General features: G+C 42.9%; 1 pseudogene; it reads left to right on the forward strand.

The window, feature by feature from the left end:
• LOC147359525 (protein-L-isoaspartate O-methyltransferase domain-containing protein 2-like) overlaps window positions 1–6498 on the forward strand; it is a 100700-nt pseudogene extending 94202 nt beyond the window's left edge.
• Window positions 6499–6795: the final 297 nt, after the last annotated feature.

The following is a 6795-nucleotide window of genomic DNA, read 5'->3' on the forward strand; positions in this document are numbered from 1 at the left end:
AGTTGTGTCCGACTGTTGGCAACCCCATGGACTGTAGCCTGCCAGGCTCCTCTGTCCATGGAATATTCCAGGCAAGAATACTAGAGTGGGTTGCCATTTCCTACTTCAGGGGATCTTCCCAACCTAGTGATCGAACCTGCATCTCCTACATTGACAGGCAGGTTCTTTACCACTCTGTCACCTGGGAAACCCTTAGATTTGATAGCTCTTTAAGCAACCTTTGGCTTCTTTATGTAGACGTTCCAGTTCATTTTAATTGGATCATATTAACAATTTTGTGACAAAGTTATCCAGGCTCTGGAGCTTATATTGCAGTGGTCCCCCTCTAATCCTGCTGCAGAGGAGAATGTGGGTCCCCCTTGTTACACAGGTGGAGGTATAGGCTCAAGGTCCCTGCTTGGTCTAGTTGACACACGAGTGGGAAGCACCGTTGCTATTGCAGGGTGTGGCCAAGGTGCATAAACTGGCTCATGTTAACTGAGTTTCCTCCACTTTCAAGACTTTGGCAATCATCTTTGCTTGGATTAGTATACAAACAGGCAAAAAATCAGAAGAAGCAAAATATGTCGTGATATCTGAGAAGAAACTTGCTTGTCTATCATCTGTGATGTTGAAGTGAGGTGAGTTGGAGAAATGGACACTGAAAAACAGCTGTTGAATGGAATTAAGAATGTCTTTCCATGGAAAGTGAAGTGAAAGCTGATCAGTCATGTCCGATTCTTTGTGACGCCATGGATTATTCAGTCAATGGAATTCTCCAATCAGAATCCTGGAGTGGGTAACAGTTCCCTTCTCTAAAGGATCTTCCCAACCCAGGGATTGAACCCAGGTCTCCAACACTGCAGGTGGGTTCTTTACCAGCTGAGCCACAAGGGAAGCCCAAATTCCATGGAAAAGGAATTTAATTAAATTCAATGAACCTTGATTGTGCATGTTCTATGTTAGACTGTAGGTGAGGAAAAATCCAAATATAGGAAGAATAAGACATAGCACTTGCCTAATTCAACTTAAATTGAGTAAGTGTAATAAAACATGACATTATACATAGGCTTGAAAAATTGTGTAGAGGCTCCTAGAGGATTTTCATTCAAATCATTGTATCTAATGCTTTGGGAAGATTTTATTTATCCTGTCAGCAGAGGTTACAGAGTAAAGAATGTGTAAAATACAATCAAATACAGTGACTAACTGTCACAAAATCATGGTGAAAGTTAGGCACTGAAAGAATATACAAGAAGACGGGCACAGTTAAAAAACTGCCACCAGGATGAGGTAGAGGGCAAAGGACAGGGACTACATCATAGCAGGTGAAGATACACAGTGCGGGCATCTCACACAGCTCAGTTTTCTAGAGCATCCTTTCTTCATTTCAATAAGGTATTTTTTATTTTGCAGAGGAAAGTGATACATGGACACACCGTTGTAGGGATCAGGAGTGGGTCTAATTTCCATCGGTATTATACTGATATCAGTTGTCACCTTTTCCTGGACCTTTCCAGCAAGATACAGCTGTGTAATGTTTCAGAGTCAAAATGTCTCCAATGTCACAGAAAATTCGAAAGATCAAAGTTTAAATCAATTGTCTAGCTCCACCAACACAAATTGTCAACCTTCATTCAACTGATGCTGTTTTATCTTGAGATAAAACTGTGTGTTTTTCAAAAGAGGGGAAATTTGTTTCCAAGTGTGAATTTGATTAAAATACCATAACCTTCTAAACCCTTGACAAGTATCATTAATCAATAATGTTTTCTAATCTGGAGATATGAATGGTCCTTCTTGACACCCTAACCTATGGGGAAAATTTTTATCAAATATCTTAGATATTAAACATCTTTTTGTAAAATATAGTTCCAGGTTTAAATGTGTCTGGCTATGTACTGGATCTAGAATTGAGTAGTTTTCATCTGCTGGGCCTGCGGCAGAGAGGGCTGTCACTGGAACTTAATACTCTCAGGAAACCACAGCTACTTACCTTCCCTCAGCAAGGCAGTTACCCTCCAGCTTCAAAAATGGCCTAGCCTCAGCAAGAGAAAGATATTAACATGTTTTTACTCAAGAGGACAATCTTGTAATCTCAGTATTTTAGTAGAGAAAAGGACTAAAAACCCAACTCATTCAGCTCAGAAAACCATACAGGCTCGTTATAGACCGCAACCTGCATGGCAAACATCACACATTGCAGATCTGACTGAACATTGGATATGATTAGTGTTGCTCATCTTTTAAAAAGCAATACTTTAATAAATCAGTTGGAGCTGTCTATTCAAATATAATGTTGCTCCTGTCACACTGTTTGGAAAATCCATGACTTGACTCTGAACAAAGATACATATTTAAAACTCTTAATGAAGGTATGTACTCAAAACTACAGAACATTTGACTGAGAAAAGAACTGAATATTAAAACTGGAGGAACAAAACTGCCAAAGGGTGTACTGACAGTGAAATGTTTGATTTAGTGAATTGTGTATCAAACTGCGTGCGTGCATGCTAAATTGCTTCAGTGTGTCCAACTCTTTGCGACTGCATGGACTGTAGCCCGCCAGGCTCCTCTGTCCATGGGGTTCTCCAGGCAAGAATACTGGAGCGGGCTGCCATGCCCTCCTCCAGGGGATCTTCCCAACACAGGGATTGAACCCATGTCTCTTTTGTCTCCTGCACTGGCAGGCAGGTTTTTTTTTTTTTTTTAAACCAGCTGAACCACTAGGGAAGCCCCTAGGATAGACTATCATTTCTCACTTCACAGAACCTACTGTGTAATTCTAATTCCCAATGAGATTAAGATTTCCTACAAAAAGCTAGATGGAAGCTGCAGTGGGAAATGATTAAAATTTGTGAAATTTCTAGCTTAAAGCCTGGCATACAGCAAGCATGCCCTACATGTTATTTCTCTTCCTCTTGACCATGCTAAACTGTGTTCTATTTTAAATAAATTAGAAGCAGAAGAGGGCAATTTGGGGGTCAGTGACTTAATTCTAAAGGTAAAGAGGAATTATATGTGCAAATGCAAAATACACAACTCAGTAATTTTATAATCAAGTTATCAGTAGAAAATATACAGGCTTAGGAAACATCCAGGCTTGGCTGACCTAGATTTGAACATCTGTCACATATTTACAAATTTTGTTGATCAGGGTAGATTAATTTACCCAAGGTTTTTGTTTGGGTAGATTTTTGCTTAGTTGCAGTTTATATCTATATCTATATCTATATAGACATCTTGATGATGCTGTCAATATCATGGAGGAGTCGTTGGACAAATGCTCCCCAAGGGGTCCAGTCTGACTCCATTCTGTTCGTTGATGCTACTGAGGTGTACCAGAATTCTGGTATAACTGTAGAAATGCAAGATGAGATGGACAGACTGCAAACAAGTATACAGAACACAAAACAGGTGCACCAAAGTGAAGGTCAGGTTAGAAAGCTTAGCTCCAAACCACGGAGACCGACTTGAAACACAACTATTCCACTTTTGTAAACAAGTGTTGTGTCTCAGGTTCTCTATTAGAATTTCCCGACTTGGTGATATATTTTGGTCAACCAGAAGAGTAGTACACCCCTCACTAGTCATGTGAGTGATTTGGCAAACATTTCCCGAGGTTGCTGTCACTGAAAGTGGTGTCACCCTCAATGTGAAAAGAGAGATCAGTTTTCAGAATTACAGTGCCTTAAATGAAGTTATAAAAGGAGTGGTCTGTGTAGCAGGGAAAGCAGTATTCCATCCAAATGGTAAGGTTGTCAACAGTCACATTTCATGAAAGAAGAATGAAATATGCATTGTATTTTCACATCTAGAGAAATTGTGCATCAAGAAGACTCACGACTGGGTGGATGTTTATGGCGGCAAAGGTCCAGGCTGCATGGTGGGAGGTGGATGGGCGAGGGGCACCGGAGGAGCAGTAGCTTTGCCTAAGCGTGATCTCGAAGATAGGAGGCGCCTTCAGTACTGGTGAAGATAACAATGAGCTGATAGACAATTTGAAGGAGGCTCAAAGCTGGTGGTGCAGGCTTTCCGAGCTATTGACCATGCAGACTATTACCTCAAAGAATTTAGAGAACGCACATGGCGTGGAAGCACAGCAACATCTACCTCTCTGCTCCATGCATCTCTTTGGAGCTGATGGAGGCCCTCGACCTGCAGCCTGGCCTCTCCTTTTTTAATCTGGGCAGCGGCACTGGGTACCTCAGCTCCATGGTGGGGCTCATCGTCAGCCTCTTGGGTGTGAACCACGTGGTGGAACTCCATTCAGATGTGACAGAGTACGCAAAGCAGAAGCTGGACTTCTTTATCAGGACAAGTGACAGCTTCGACAAGTTTGACTTCTCTGAACCCTCCTTCGTTACTGGCAATGGCCTGGAGATTTCTCCGGATTGTTGTCAGTATGACTAGGTGGACTGCAGGCCAGGCGTGCAGAGGGAGCAGGAGCAGTACACGAAGAGTCTCCTCAAGGTTGGGGGCATCCTGGTCCTGCTGCTGCAAGAGAAACGACGGAGATTAACGCGCACTGGCCCTTCCACTTGGGAAACCAAGAAGCAGGTTTCTTGGCTGTCTCCTCTGCTCTGCTGCTCTAGCCCTGCCAGTCAGTCAGGGAAGCCGAGGCTCGTCCAGTTACGTGACACCCCTGGCAGTTCACAGTCTCCAGGACCTGGCCCATATCGCCATCCGGGGCACCATTAAGAAGATCGTTCACCAGGAAGAAGGGAACAGAAACGGGAAACAGACTGAAGAACACTCCCAGGTTTAAACGAAGGCGAGTTTGCCGCTGCCAAGTGGAAACGCTTGTCTTTTTGCACAAAGAGGTCTTTGCCAGTCGGATCTCCAACCCCACTGATGACAATGGCTCTGGAGACCTGGAGGAGGAGTGGTGGGAAAGAAGAGGTGACCACCCCGCCAGAGGCCAAGCCTGGGACCCCGGTGAACTTCCTGAACTTCTCTGAGGAAGTTCAGAGGAACTTCCTCAGAGAAGGTCCTGAGCCTCCCTCTGCCAGATCCCCTGATGTACTACCTGCTTTATTACAGAGTAAAGTAGGTCTGTGGTCCAGGGAGGAGGCCCAGCCTGCCTGGAGCACCACCCGTGCAGGTGCACTGGGGAAGCAGGGGCTCGGCTCTGCATCCCCTGTCCTTGACTGTCCTCTAGGACACTCCTGCCTCTGTCTGATTTCTGTGAACATAGTCTACTAGGTAAGATGCAAGGGAGAATGTTTTCTCAAATGGGCGCGGCCCCTGGAGGAGGCGCTGACTTCCGGCTCTCAGGAAACACTGAGGTCTGTGTGTGAAGGTGGCTGGGAGATTGTTCCTTACGCCAGGTACGCGTGTCTGCATCAGAAAGGAAAACTGAAATTGAAATTAACCTGTCTTGCTTATAAAATGTGAGACAGAAAGCACAGGTTTCTACGTGTATAAAATCTTTTCTGAGTGGGACACGCTGATGTCCAGGTTTGAATTTTACATTATCTGCCTTCTAATTACTGGCACAGAGTTTCACTGAATCTTCACTATCTGGAGCGGGGAGACACAGAAAAGCTCCCTTATTTTAAGTAAAATAACTAAATCTTACATGAGTTGTCAATTGTAATTTAGAAAAAGAAAAAACTGATGGGGGGAGGAATGAAAGTATGAAGTGACCAGATGTCTTTGTGGAATTGCAGAAGAATTCCACGGAACTTTTTGTGCCACCTTCATTACCTTTAGAAGAATCGGTGTTGAGTAATACCCTCAAAGAAAATCCTGAAGAAGCATATCAGTGTTGTGTGTAAGAAAGAAGCTACATTGCTTGTGCCGCAGTGACAGAGATGATCATCGGTTCAGCTTTGAGTTGATGGTATCTGAGGCTCCATCCTCAGAGCAGGTGGAAGGAGCTGGCCATAGGAAGTGGACTGGGATGCTGGGGTTGGCCCGTGGAGTTTTCTTTTCAGTTGTCTATTTTTCTGTAATCACATTACAGTACTGACTCATAGATTTTATCTTTTGTAATTCTGGAGAAAAAGATTTGTTAGTTTTGGAATTTTTCTTAAGAGCAAACATAAATGATCCGTAGCTCTATTGCACCAGAGTGGTTTTACTCACAGTGGTATATGCAGTCCGTCTTCTCCAGGCCTGGGTGTTGAAAGTTTCCTGTCTTGTCACATCCCGGTCTCCATGCGAGGCCATTTTGTTAGGTGGCAGGATGTTTACAGGTGACACTGCTTCTTCTGAAACATTGGTTCTTGTCAAACTTTTCAATTTTATCCAAAGGCTAGTATGAAATGTTAATAGTAAATCCAAAATCAGAGTGCTGATGGAAGATTAATCATTCAGATTTTACGATTAATTTTATCCCTTAGTTTCCCAAGCGTTGCTGAGTTCAGTGCCTTTGTGGTTTCACTAACTTCATTGAGTTCTATTATTTTTTCCATTTATGCTTTTTTTAAAATTAACAGAATCGTTTTATCACAGAATACTGTGTGCATGAGCAGCTGGGGAAATGTGGGCAGTGCCCTGAATTGGTCCAGTTAAGCTATTGTAAAGAAGGTTTCTTCATGGCTTTGCTTACCTGCCTTTCACTGGAAGTCAAGCCTCATTCTCTCTCTCAGAGACAGAATCATGAGGTGAACTTACTTGCTAAGGCTTCTATTTGCAGATCTAATTGACCCTATTCTAATTGACTTGTAGAGACTTCTGCAGCACATGGACATTTTTGGACGTAATGTTAAGTAAGTGATATCTGAAATCTGTTATTATTATTAGGTGGCGTGACTACATTTTTTTTTCTATCATTGTATATGTGTTTCCCTATTTTTCAACCATGTTTGC

The sequence above is a fragment of the Bos grunniens genome, chromosome 14, assembly GCF_055505025.1.
Source record: "Bos grunniens cultivar Pamir isolate PY7600 chromosome 14, Bosgru_T2T1.0, whole genome shotgun sequence".
Classification (NCBI taxonomy): Eukaryota; Metazoa; Chordata; class Mammalia; order Artiodactyla; family Bovidae; genus Bos; species Bos grunniens.